At 33.4% G+C, this 14,861-nt stretch overlaps 1 long non-coding RNA gene across 1 annotated transcript; it reads left to right on the top strand.

Moving 5' to 3' along the window:
- Positions 1-13,100: 13,100 nt before the first annotated feature.
- LOC141639197 (uncharacterized) lies at positions 13,101-13,480 on the top strand. The gene is made up of 2 exons (XR_012542403.1): positions 13,101-13,176; positions 13,276-13,480. It is a non-coding gene; the product is annotated as an uncharacterized LOC141639197 (long non-coding RNA).
- The last annotated feature ends 1,381 nt before the right edge of the window (positions 13,481-14,861 follow it).

Below are 14,861 nucleotides of genomic sequence, written 5' to 3'. Positions count from 1 at the left end.
GAAAGACACGCATTTTTTTTTTTGGTACAAGAACTAGCCACTGACATTGCCATTACCACTATAACGAAGAAAGACCAACATTCGAAAGTAACAAAACGCGCGTTAAACAAAACAAATACGGAGTACTTATCTAGGATACTAGTTGCAATTACCAAACAAACCATAGTCACAAAAAACCTTACATCAATTCCGAATCAAGGTTGCTAAGATAAAAAGACGTACAAGAAAAAAATTATTCAACTAACCATTCAGGCTAATCTACAATACTCTTTAAAAAAAAAGAATAAAAAAACTAAAAATCCATAACACAAAATCACAACGGAAACAAAAAAAACAACAGGAAGACGAGATAGCCGAATTATGGGTATAATTAACCATGACGAGACTGGAAATCCTTCATAAACGCAACCAACTTCTAAACACTGGCAATAGGCATAACATTGTAGATAGAGGCCCTCATTCCGCCGACAGACCTATGCCCTTTAAGAGCCACCATCTTCTCCTTAGTAGCCAGCGTAATAAACTCGGGTTCCAGGTTCGAGTTGGCAAGAGTAAAGGCACATTCATGAGTGACATGACTGACTTTTCGACAAGTCAGCGAAAAAATCCTGATCACATATCAATAGGTTGTTCTTTTCAACATGTGCCACCACCCTGCGCAAAGAAATCCTCGAAAACCAGACCGCACATGTAGATACCGTAGTATGGAGGTGTATTTTAAAGCAATTTGGTCTCAACGTGGACCTTATAATCGAGCATAATTGGAGTATTAACCTGCACAAGCCGATAAAATCGTTGCCAACAATAACAATAGTCACACCAGATGATCCTACATTCTTGTGCGCACCAGCACAACTAATTGCCCTACGAAGACCCAAAACCCACCACACACAACCTCCGACCAACTACTGAAACATCACTCGATGCCGACGATACATTTGGTATTACTACAGGATACACATGTATCCCGTACTAATACCATATATATCCGGGATAATATTTTGTGTATCTACCGCTCCACCAAGCCCACCACCGTCCACCACCACCACTTATGTCGTTAAGACCTTTACTACATTCCACACAACTGCAACCAGCCCAACACAAACCAATAGTAATAAACAATCTCGAAGTCAATTGTTGTCACCAGAATTTTATAACTTTCTCTATCAGGCCAACAAAGTGGTGGTTCTTATCCTGCAAAACCTGTAATACTAAACCTGGACTGCTAATCTGACATACCCATCCATAAGATTCGTCTACTACCAGATGACAAATATTTTCAAGCTTCTACTCTTTTAGCATTAACTATTTAACTGTAAATATGGGTATTGTGTTCTCGCTATCGAATTAAAAAGGTCAAATCCAGTGAACCGTATGTATTGACAGTCCACATGAATAATACTTCATGACCTCAATTACTTGTTTCATCTCATAAAACCAATTAGAGGTCCCACATATATTGATCATGGTGGCGTAAATAGCACCATTATATCTTGGTAATTAGGAAACCTGTTTTTGAGTGCTTGCTTCATTGACGATTTTTAAAGCGAACAGTGGATTTTTCAGCTGTCTGATGAGCTGTGAGAGCTGAGTCGGATTCAGAAACGTTGGCCACCTTACAACCATGACCACATGAGAAACTGACAAGGTGAGTAAGAGGTATCCGAACTATGAAACTTTCATATTCTCAAAAAATAAAAGAAAAAAAAAATCCCCAATTTAGATCGATCATAAACGCTAGGGTGGTCCGACATAGCTAGGGAACTAGCATACTCTACGCGAGGGTGGTCCAATTAATCACACCCGTAATAGTGACAAACGTCGGAGTAAAAATACTGTAAAGTTGGATGGGGAAATATTTACTTTCATTTGATGCTCATCAGATGAAAGAACAAAATTGTTAGCACTATACTCAAGGCTTCTTCTTTCTTCGACATCCTTTTGCGAAAGACCCTGACTTTAAGCACGAAAGCCTTACCGAACATTGTAGCCATATGCCCAAGGCCACCAAGGCCAATCACCCCAAGACTTTTACTAGGCTGGTTCATGTTATGGCGCATCATGGGCGTACAAACAGTAATTCCAGCACATAATAAGGGAGTCGCTAGATGTGAGGAAAGGCTGTCCTGAATCTTGTAACAAAGATTCTCGAGAATTCAATTGAAAAGAATTTAACATTCCGAGTAGAAGCAATTCAACTCCAACATCATTCAAATCAACACTAGTAATAATTGATCCAACTCCTGTTGTATAAACCTTAACTCCTAAAGTGGATGAATTGTTAGCATTCTACCTTCATACACGTATTGGTACTTAAATACACAAATACACCTGTTATTTCTACTAGATACAAGTGGTATCTTTATTGTATCCAGCAGTAGTACTATATGTATCCGGACTGGTATTATGTGCATCCAACGCTCGATCACCACCTGGTAAAGAATGTTATACGCCAGGAAATATACCTCGAAATTGGGTCACACACCTAATAATGGAGCTCATTATTTACATAGAGAAAGCATCAAATCGTAGCAAAAATCAAATCGAGCAAAAATAGCCAGGAGTGGCAACACCCTAATAACACTATACATTATACAAAATCAAAATGTGACACGAACCCTTATCATATACCACAAGAATTACATGCATGACATTATATTAGTCTCATACTTAACATAACTAATACAACAGACTTTGGAAATTAATCAATTACACCATACAACATCGATGAAAGCATGTTAATGAGCGCAACATAGTTTAAACTTGATTTTAACAGTCCTTGTATTAGATCGCGACCAGACCCTGTACAACCCCTCGAAACACCACGTTAACGCTACTTTTTACCACGTCCAACACAACCACGTCTTTTCCTACACTACCCTCTATGGTTGTACCAAATATCAGCCTTATATGAACACCCTAACCCTGCTAAAAGATCTTTAGAAAACACTCTGTCCATAACCAAACTGCCCAGAAAAGTGCAACAAACCCGTCTTACCAGCACCTGTAAACCGCCAATTTGACCACCCTTAGAGCAACCCTTGACCATACCTCTGACCATATTTGAAAATTTCACACACCGACTCCAACGAGTCCAAGAACACCCACATTAAACTTTGTTTGCACCTTGCTAGTGTTTTCGAAATACTTAAATGTATATATTATGCATTACCACATGTCCTAATTTCCGTCTCCTCTAACTCGTTTTTGTTTTTATTTTATGTACTTCGTGTCTAAATAGTAAGAAACCAAGATGATAACACTATAACTACGGAATAATTGCAAATTTTCAAACACAAAAAGGAAAAGCAATGGATATAATAGTAAGTCTCTCTTAAGACCGTCAAGTGTTACATATCTCCAACACTTATTAATGCTCTTAATAAGCAGACATGAGTTGCTTTTGATCCGTATCACTCCTACAACCGTCTCAAATAAAGTATTTGTATTCAAATAAAGAACAAGAAACAAACTTTCAAACTCGTAAACAAAAGAAATTCACCTTTTTCCCTTCACTTTGAACCAAGCCTCGGCGCAATGCGAATGCGCAACACTAAGCTCGCCCTTGCAACCACATATAAGCATCATAGAATTATTTTTCTCCTCAACGAACTTGATTTCGATTCCCGCCGTAATTCGATGACAAATCCTACAAACGTTTTCCCCTTCAAAAACCTCGTTATCTTCTTCATATTTCACATCAATAACACATGATTCCTTCTCTTCCTTATTTTCCACCACCTTCTTCAAACCCTCATTTTTAATCCCAAAATTCTCCCCTAAATTACTTGATTTGTTCCCAAATTTTCTCTCAATATCGAACTTCAACTACACAACTACTTTTACCACTAAAACAGTAACTCTTCCGAACTACTTGCTCATTATTTGCACAATTAAAATTTAACCCATTATCATTTTTTGCAAAACCTGCTTCTTCATTAGTTACTCATCAAGTAAAACATTCTACAATAAACACTTATACTTTCAGCAAGGACGTAGATATAGAGGACGAGTACATGAAGCATGGGAAGAATATGAATTTGGAGATATCGTGTGGCATCCATTCCATCAACAATCACCTTAACTTTAAATGTGAAATCTTAATTCCTCGCCGTGTCCGTCTCCATACCACCACAATATCATGCCTTTGACAAAGACAAATTTGGCAATTAAATCGCGCCCGCCCACTAGTGGACGATATTCGACCGTCAACAACATTTTCTGACTCAAAATGTTCCGATTAGGACATTATTACAATTATTTACTTGCAATTCTACCTCGGATACACACGGTATTATTACTAGATACACGTGGTAATACTACTGGATACACAAATTGATTTGCCTATCTAGCAAGAATACCATGTGTATCCGGCCTGGTATTTTGTGTATCCACCGCTCCACCATGATCCATCAAGCCCACCACCGCCGCCGTCACCACCACCACAACCACTGCCACCTACCACCACACCCACCCATTAACCACCGACAATACCACTCCCTAACCCATTAACCACCGACAATACCAAGTGAATAGGCACGAAAACAATTGTATGATAAATCAGTTTTGAAATCAGTTCTGCAGTCGTCGAAAATTAAATTCACCTTAATCGCCGTTGACAATCAATCCTCGGTTGTCGGAGTAATCGCCGGCGTCTGCTCTTGGCACGAGTAATTAGAATAGTGTATGGTGATGTGAGGATGAGTTTGTGGCGGTATGTTGTGTGAGATCGTAGGTTGCAGAGTTGGTGCGTCGGCGACAAATGCGGCATGCTCCGGCGAGGTTGTGGACGCCGACAACATGGGATGGGCGGGGATGCGAGAGGATAAGGGAGAAAGTTGGGGTTAGGTTGGAGGTAAATGTGTTAACAGGAGCAATTGGGGTGTAAAATGGGGACCGTAGATTTTTTTAATCTAAGGGCTTGCTTGGATTGAGGGTAGTAGGAGAGAAATGAATAGGGGAGTAATATGTGAGGTGTATTTCCCATGTTTGGTATGCGGGTAATTATTCACCTCCTGGAATTATTACCCTTGTAAAAGGGTAATACATTACCCACCCTCCCCCCTGGGTAATGATTAAGGGAGTAAAAGATCTACTCAGTAATCATTACTCTTATGTCAAATATATCATTAAGGAACTCATTACCCCACTAATTAATTTTCCCAGTAATTATCGCCCAATAAAACTTACCCCCTTAATAATTCCATGGATTCCAGGCAAGCCCTAAGGGTTATTAACGAGTTCGTAAGTTCGCACCGAACTCTCAGTTCGCACGAGATCCTATTTCTATATATATATATATATATATATAAGGTCGGGATCCGGTGAGAACCACTAGTATAATGAGAACCATGAGAACCACTATTGTATCTAATAATATACGGAGAACTGTGTACAGCTATGAAAATAGAATTTGAGAAAATCAAACGTCATTCCCCCAAAAGCTTCTAATCTCTGTAATTTTCATATTTTTCGATCTCTCTCATCTTTCTTTCTCTCTCTCTTCGACTGTCAACATCTTCGACGACGGTAGATGTTTCTTTCTCTAAGATCGATCATCACATACTGAACCATCAATCTCTGCAACCATCTACCGATTCGACATTGCTTTAATCAATGGAACTTGTTTATTCGAGGTAAAATTTCGAAATTGCTGATTATTTTTTATGAAATTAGGGTTTATATTTTGATCTTTATGTAATTTTTTAATTATATATATATATATATATATATATATATATATATATATATATATATAATATATATAGAGTGGTTCTTCTAAGGCCCTTACATCCATTGAGTCCCTAAGTCCTTATAAGAGCCTTTGGATGGAAGGGATGGAGGGATGAGATTACATCTCAATGGATGGCCATAAATCTCCCTCCCTAATCTCCCTTCCTAATCCATGTACAACTCCATCCTAATTTGTATAACTCCATCCTCCTTGTAATTCTCCCTTCTCACTTCCTCATAATTCACCCTCTCACTTTCTCTCTTTCACTCATTCTCTCTCATTTCCTCTCATTCTCACAAAACAAAAAAAAAAACCAAATTAACAAAAAAAAAACCAAAAATACCCACTCCCTCTTCCACACCTCCTCCCGACCACCACCCAACCCGGCCACCACCTTCCTTCCTCTCCTCTTTATCACCCACCACAACACCTCACGACCTCCCTCCCTCCACCGGACCCACAACAAACACCACCCTCGCATCTCACCACCTCAAACCGTCCTCCTCTACCTCACCGCCCGTCACACAACCCACAACCACCCCCACGCTAACCCGCCACCATCCACCACGCCAACAACAAACCGCGACAACCATCACCCCACCACCAGCCACTACTCACCCCATCGTCACACCTCCTCTTTCACCCCATATCTCATCTCCTTCACCCCACATTTCAGATCTCCCAACCAACGCGACAACGACGACGACGACAACAACCACCACTGCCGCCTACCTCCTCCGCATCACGGCCTACCTCTGCCAGATCTACACCACCCCGACACACAACCACCATCCTCCCGCCGCCTTACCGAACCCTGCGATAACCACCCCCTCGCCGCCTGAGTATTTGACAGTTGGTTTTGCTATTTGACAGTTGGTGTTGTTGCTTTGTTTTTTGTTGCTTTGTTTTTTGTTTTTTGGGTCTTTTTTTGTTTTTTAGATTTACTTCACTGGTTTTATTGTTAATTTGGTTTTTTTTTGTTTTTTTTTTATTGTTATTTGGTTTATTTTTTTGTTATTTGGTTTTTTCTTAGATATTCGTGTTTTTTTGTTAGATTAGCAGGTTTTTTCTTAGATATTCGTTTTTTATTATTGTTATTTGGTTTTTGTCATTGTTATTTGGTTTTTTATTGTAGATCTAGTTTTGGTTAGTTTTTTTAAAGTTATACAATAATCAAAATTTGGGACTAAAGTTACACAAATTTGGGACTAAAGTTATACATCTTGTCTATTAAAGTTATACACTGCGTGCATTAGAGTTATACACACGATATTTAAATTTGGTTTTGTTATTTGGTTTTTTTTTTTAGATTTTAGATTTGGTTTTTTGTGATTGTTATTTGGTTTTTTGTTTTGTTATTGTTATTATTGTTATTTGGTTTTTATTATTGTTATTCAAGTTTTTTTATTTGTTTGATTATATGATTTGTGTTATGTTTTGATTTTATTTTTTTTATTGTTTGATTTTTTTACTATTTACGACTAAAGTTATACATTTTATGACTAAAGTTATACATTTTATGACTAAAGTTATACATTTTATGACTGAAGTTTTACTCTTATGGAATAAAGTTATACAATTTTGGACTAAAATTACACAAATTTGGACTGAAATTATACAACTAAGGACTAAAGTTATACAAATAAGGACTAAAGTTATACAATTTTGGACTAAAGTTATACAAATTTGGACTACAATTATACAAAAAATGAATGAAATTATACAAATAAGGACAAAAGTTATTCGGACTGAAGTTATACAAAAATAAATAAGGACAAAAGTTATTCAAAAAGGACCAAGTTATACAAAAATAGACCAAAGTTATACAAAAAAAGACTAAAGTTATACAAAAATGAACCAAAGTTATACAAAAAAGGATTAAAGTTATACAAAAAATTGGACTAAAGTTATACAAAAATGAACCAAAGTTATACAAAAATGAACCAAAGTTATACAAAAATCGACCAGAGTTATACAAAAATGCACCAAAGTTATACAAAAAATTGGACTAAAGTTATACAAAAAATTGGACTAAAGTTATACAAAAATGCACCAAAGTTATACAAAAATGAACCAAAGTTATACAAAAATTGACCAGAGTTATACAAAAATGCACCAGAGTTATACAAAAAATTGGACTAAAGTTATACAAAAATGAACCAAAGTTATACAAAAAAATGAACCAAAGTTATACAAAATGGACTGTTATACAAAATGCACTGAGTTATACAAAAATGCACTGAGAGTTATGCAAAAGTTAGTCCATTTTTGTATAACTTTAGTCCATTTTTGTATAACTTTGGTTCATTTTTGTATAACTCTGGTTCATTTTTGTATAACTTTGGTTCATTTTTGTATAACTTTAGTCCATTTTTTGTATAACTTTGGTGCATTTTTGTATAACTCTGGTCGATTTTTGTATAACTTTAGTCCATTTTTTGTATAACTTTAGTACATTTTTTGTATAACTTTGGTGCATTTTTGTATAACTCTGGTCGATTTTTGTATAACTTTGGTTCATTTTTGTATAACTTTGGTTCATTCTTGTATAACTTTAGTCCAATTTTTTGTATAACTTTAGTCCATTTTTGTATAACTTTGGTTCATTTTTGTATAACTTTGGTTCATTTTTGTATAACTCTGGTTCATTTTTGTATAACTTTAGTCCAATTTTTTGTATAAGTTTAGTCCCTTTTTTGTATAACTTTGGTGCATTTTTGTATAACTTTGGTCATAAAATGTATAACTTTAGTCGTAAATAGTAAAAAAATCAAACAATAAATATGAAAAATATGAAAAAAAAAAAAATAATAACAAAAACCAAAAAAACTCATAATAACAAAAACAAAAAACCAAATAACAATAATAAAACCAAAAAACCAACAACCCAACCAAACCCGAAATCTAAAATAAACCAAATAACAAGATTTAAAACCCGAAATCTTAAAAAAAAGTATAACAAGAAGAGATTTGAGAAAATGAATAAAAAAGGAGAAGTAACAAAATAAAAGAAAATAAAAGACAACAACAAAAAATGAATGGAAAAAACAACTCAAAACATGAAAATAAAGACCAAACGAAAAAAAAAAAAAAAAAAAAAAAAAAAAAAAAGTTGGCGGCGGTGTGGTGGCGGCGGTGGTGGGCGGTGAGTTGGTGTCGGGTGGGATAGTGGTGGGTGGTGGTGAATGAGGAAGAGAAGAATGAATGATTTATTTGGGTTTTTTGATTTAATTGGATTTTTTGGGTTTTTTGATTTAATTGGATTTTTTGGGTTTTATTTATTTATTTGGGTTTTGGGTTTTTTATTTATTTGGATTTTTTGGGTTTTTATTTTTTGGGGTTTTAGAGAGAAGATGAGTTGTGTGATATATGAGAGAAGTGGATGAGAGGAAAAGAAGTTATAGTGAATTAGTGATTAATTAGAAGGATTAGTGAAGGAGGAGAGAATGAGTGATATTAGTACATAAACACACTTTTGGAGGTTGATCTTGGCCATCCATCTCCCTCCATCCAATGGCTCACAATAGGACTTATGGACTTATTATATCTAAGGACCTTAGTTGATCCTTCCTCTATATATATATATATATATATATATATATATATATATATATATATATATATATATATATATATATATATATATATATATATATATAGAAATAGGATCATATGAGTTTGGTTTTTTGGTGAGTTACCCCTCTAAATCTGAACCACTAATCTAATCTAAGATGGATGGCTGAGATTAGATCTTACCCAACCTACAAATACCCACTTTTTCCTCAATATCCCCCATTATTAGAAAAAATCACTCTCTCTCCTCCTTCAACCTCTAAAAAACCAGAACAAAAAAAAAAAAGAATCGATAAGAATTATGAAATTCAATCTTCATCAATTTCGTTCAAGTTCTGACTACAAACTCGGTCTTCATCATACTCATTCAAATTCGTCATCAATTAAGGAGATTTCGTCGTCACTTTCGCCTCATCTTCGTATTTCTCTTCAATTTCACAATAGGTAAGTACTAATTTTGTTTTTCCGGATCGATTTGTGCGTTTTCATTATCGTTCTTATCTAATGTTCGTTTCATTTTCGTTGATTCATTGTATATCTGCTTGTTCTTATGTCTTTGTTGTTAAATTACTTGTTCTCTCATTGTTTTTGCCAATAATTTCTAAGGTTTTGAGTTTGAGATGAGAATTCTAAATGATTTGTGCATTTTCATCTTGTTTGTAAGGTGTTTGAGTAGGTTTTTTTTTATTCAATTGTGTTTTTGTATCTTTGATAATATCTCTAATTCTCCTGGTTAATCTGTTAATAGCGAGTTATTGTATTACTTTAACCGAGTTATTGTATTATTCAAACTCAGTTATTGTATTTTGTATTTTGTATTTACTTATTGTTTGCTATGTTTGAATATATTCTGTTAATAATAGTTATTGTATTGTTTTAACCGAGTTATTGTATTATTCAAACTTAGTTATTGTATTGTTTTAACTTAGTTGTTTCAAATTAAAGTTGTTGTAAGATGGCGTATTCTTATATAACTGCTTAGGTTGGTTATAATAATATTACACCTCAATTATTGTATTGTTTTAGCTTAGTTATTTCAATTTGGAGTTATTATTGTGGTCTCATATAATATGCTTATAGTCGGTTATAATAGTATACTTTACTTCTCTAAAATATCCAAATATTATTTTATAGTTGTTTTACTTTATTGTATTATACAAACTCGTTATTGTATTTTGCGCTTACTTTTTTTTCGTTTTAATCAACAACAACGATTATTGTATTGCTTTAACCGAATTATTGTATTATTCAAACTTAATTATTGTATTGTTTTAAATTAGTTATTTCAAATTAGAGTTGTTGCAAGATGACGTCTTCTTATATAATCTGTTTAAGTTGGTTATAGTAATATTACATCTCAATTATTGTATTGTTTTAACTTAGTTATTTAAATTTGTAATTATTGTTGTGGTCTTATATAATCTGCTTATAGTTGTATAGTAATTTATAACTTACTCCCTTTTTGTTTTTATTTCTTTCGGTGAACTTTTGTTGTCCTGCTAGTTCACCCACATCAATAGGCAAGACATGGTTCTCGTCGGGAAGAAATATCGGTGGAAGAAACGTGAACACAACGGCAAGACACGGTTCTCGTTGGAAGAAATATTTTTAGACGTTGTAATAGAGATAAATATATGTAATATTTGTGATGTACTATTGTTAGATGTATTATTTGAAATGCTTAGATGTAATGATGATGATGTTTAGCTATAATTTGTTGGAGATATTTAAGTGTAATGTGTTGGAAACAAAATAGTTATATAATAAAAGTAAGTGATTTGTTTTAGCCATGTTATATATGATTATTTCATTTTTCAGATTTTGCAATTGCATTAACCAATCTCAATGATTGATTGAATGGAAATGACTAGTTATTCAATTAAAGAAGATGAAAACAAACACACGATAGATATTTGAATATATTTGAGTTTCATCTTAATACAATAACACAATTTACTCATTACAATAACCGAGTTTCTACATTACAATAACTACAAATACCGAGTTTTACATTACAATAATCGAGTTTCTACATTACAATAATCGAGTTTCTACATTGGACTAATTACAAATACCTGAGTTTCTACATTACAATAGCTGAGCTTTTCTACATTATAATAACTGAGTTTCTACATTACAATAATTGAGCTATTCAATTAAACAAGATGAAAGCTAACAACAAATGACCAAGTATATACATCAATTTTTCCATTGAACGTCAATTATCCGCGTCTATCTTGATTCAATCAAAATCACCAAAAAGAAGAATATAACTTAACAGAACATCATATAGAATGACTCGGTCAATATATTATAATAACTAGACTATAAAATAAATCGTAATTGAGTTTAAATAACTAACGAGTGAATAATCAATCACATATAGAATAACTAACTTTATTCATTACAATAATCGAGTTTCTACATTACAATAACTACAAATATCGTAGTTTCTACATACCATAAATCGAGTTTATACATTACAATAACTGACATCCTACATTACAATAACTGAGTTTCTACATTACAATAACTGAGTTTCTGCATTTGAATAACTATTAAATAACCACGTTTCTTCATTACAATAACTGAGTTTCTATATTGAACTAGACATTATAACATACAATTGGTGTGCTAAGTTATATTACCAACAATTTTTCAGGATTATGATAATAAATCACCAATCAAATGCCAACGGTATGATAGACAAGCATATTAACGGAGTAACAATTGAAATAACTCGCAAAATAACATATATTCACTTACATAATCTACACTTACCTTCGTTTTGTCAATTTGCGCTAGGGTTTCTGCAAATTTTGGGCAAAAACTGACGATTGATGCGTGTATTAATCAAATTGAATGAAGATAATGAATTAATTTTGTGTTTTCAACTTGAATTACTCAAGTTTTGAGAAACTTTGATTGGATTATGCCATAAATTGGAAGAAAATAGGAAAAAAGAGGGGAAGAATGAAGAAAGGGAGGGGAAAAAATAGTAAGCAGGGTAACATAGAACAAGAATGAACTGGAAGAGAGAGAAAAATTAAGGTTGTGTATTTTTGTGTGGGTTAATCTCAACCTTTGATCTTGTTAGATCCAATGGTATATAAATGCGGGGGTAACTCACGAAAAGTGGCAAACTCACCGGATCCTGCCTATATATATATATATATATATATATATATATATATATATATATATAGAGAGAGAGAGAGAGAGAAGAGATCAACTAAGGTCCTTACATATATTAAGTCCATAAGTCCTAATGTGGACGGTTGGATCAAGCAAAGCAATGGCCACGATTTGGCAGTCAAACCCCACTAAACCCCATTAAACTAATATTTTTGATTTACCTCTCTCCTCTTACCCACTAACCCATGCATGCAACACTGTTTGTCCATCAGTCAATCATCATTTCCCTCCTCATTTTCTAGACAATTCAAAACAACTTGCGGGTATTTTTCCCTCTATTTCCTCATTTTCGTCTTCCTTTTCTTTCTTCACAATTCTGATAACTCCATTTTCATCACTACCAATTAACTCCATCCTAACAAACGCCATTTTCATCACTACAAATTAATACCAACTCGCGTGCAAACTACTTTGTCTCCATTTTTTTATAAAGGTATTTTCTCCATTCCTTATTCAAAGATTTGTAGTTTGTTTTTTTGTTAATTATTGCCTTTGTTAAACTATCATAAAAAGAGTTCATTTGATTTTTCAATTTTCAATTATGGGTTTGTTGATGTTTATTTGTTCAATTGTTAATTATGGTTGTGCAGATCAAATTCGAGGTCATTTGATAATTAACAATGGTTTTTGCCAAGAAAAATGCCAAGAAATCTTCCAAGAAATCTGAATCGAAGGTAAAAAATCTCGTGTTGTTGGTATAACTCTTATAGAATGATTTGTAACTTCAATTAAATATCTGTATAACTCTAATCCCAATTGTTTGTCATCTACAGATGGATGTTGTAGAAAGTATTGACACGGGAGTTGATATCCAGGTTAAAAGTTTCGATTTTGATTTATACGTTACTAGATGTCTAACTCTGCTTACTAGATGTATAACTATAGTACTCAATATGTATAACTCTGGGTAATTAATGTAAAACTCTGGTTAATAGATGTATAACTCTGGGTAATTAATGTAAAAAACTGGTTAATAGATGTACTCAATATGTATAACACTGGGTAATTAATGTAAAACTCTGGTTAATAGATGTATAACTTTAGTACGCAATATGTATAACTCTGGTTGCTAGATGTATAACTCTGGGTTCTAGATGTATAGCTCTTCTGATTCTGTGACAAACTCCTTCTTTATAATGTCAAACTCTAATTGTTATATGTATGACTATACTTTTAATTAGTTTCCATTCATAGAGTTATACAATATATGCCTACAATTATACAATTTATACCTGGATATATACAATATATAGCTAGAGTTATACAATTTATACTTTGGAGTTATACATTAGATGCCTGGACTTATACCGGAGTTATTCCTGGAGTTATTCATTATATCGTATATGCTTACGCTTATACATTGTAACTCTGGGTAATTAATGTAAAAAACTGGTTAATAGATGTATAACTTTAGTACGCAATATGTATAACTCTAGTTCCTAGATGTATAACTACGGGTTCTAGATGTATAACTCTTCCGATTCTCGTGACCAACTCCTTCTTCATAATGTCAAACTCTAATTGTTATATGTATGACTATACTTTTAATTAGTTTCCATTCATAGAGTTATACAATATATGCCTACAATTATACAATTTATACCTGGATATATACAATATAAAGCTAGAGTTATACAATTTATACTTTGGAGTTATACATTAGATGCCTGGACTTATACCGAGTTATTCCTGAGTTATTCATTATACTTGTATATGCTTACGCTTATACATTGTATGGCCAGAGTTATACATCTAGGACTAGAGTTATACATTACATGACCAGAGTTATACTTTTTATTGCTAGAGTTATACATTTTATCGCAGATCATTTGTTGTATAACTCGATTACATGTTGAATAACTTGCTGTCATAATGTATAATCGAGTTATACAATATTTGGTTAGAGTTGTACACTTTATTCCTGGAGTTATACAAGATATGCCTAGAGTTACACATTAGATAACCTTGTTATTATATGTATAACCTGCATCGTTAATCTGAATCCCTTTTTTGTTTGTCACCTACAGATGGATGTTGTACCAAGTACGAGAAGGAGCGATTCTCGGGTTCAAAGTTTGACCCTTTTATAATGTTGTCATTTGTTGTATAACTCGATTACATTTTGAATAACTTTTGTTAGAATGTATAACTCTTGATATTTCCGATTAACTCTATTATCAGAATGTATAACTTTTCTTATATTTTGTATAACTCTGACTATCTATTGTATTACTTTAATTCACAGTATGTCTATTTCTTTGTTCCAAATATCTCTAATTGCAACTACAATATGTCTAATTTTGTGTGTTGTCCTTGCTTTTCCCCAGATGGTTGAGGCCAAGCCAAGGGTAAAGAGGGT

The sequence above is a fragment of the Silene latifolia genome, unplaced genomic scaffold (assembly GCF_048544455.1).
Source record: "Silene latifolia isolate original U9 population unplaced genomic scaffold, ASM4854445v1 scaffold_296, whole genome shotgun sequence".
NCBI lineage: Eukaryota > Viridiplantae > Streptophyta > Magnoliopsida > Caryophyllales > Caryophyllaceae > Silene > Silene latifolia.
The sequence above is the reverse complement of the archived record's forward strand: the minus strand, read 5'-3'. Positions and strand labels throughout refer to the sequence as shown.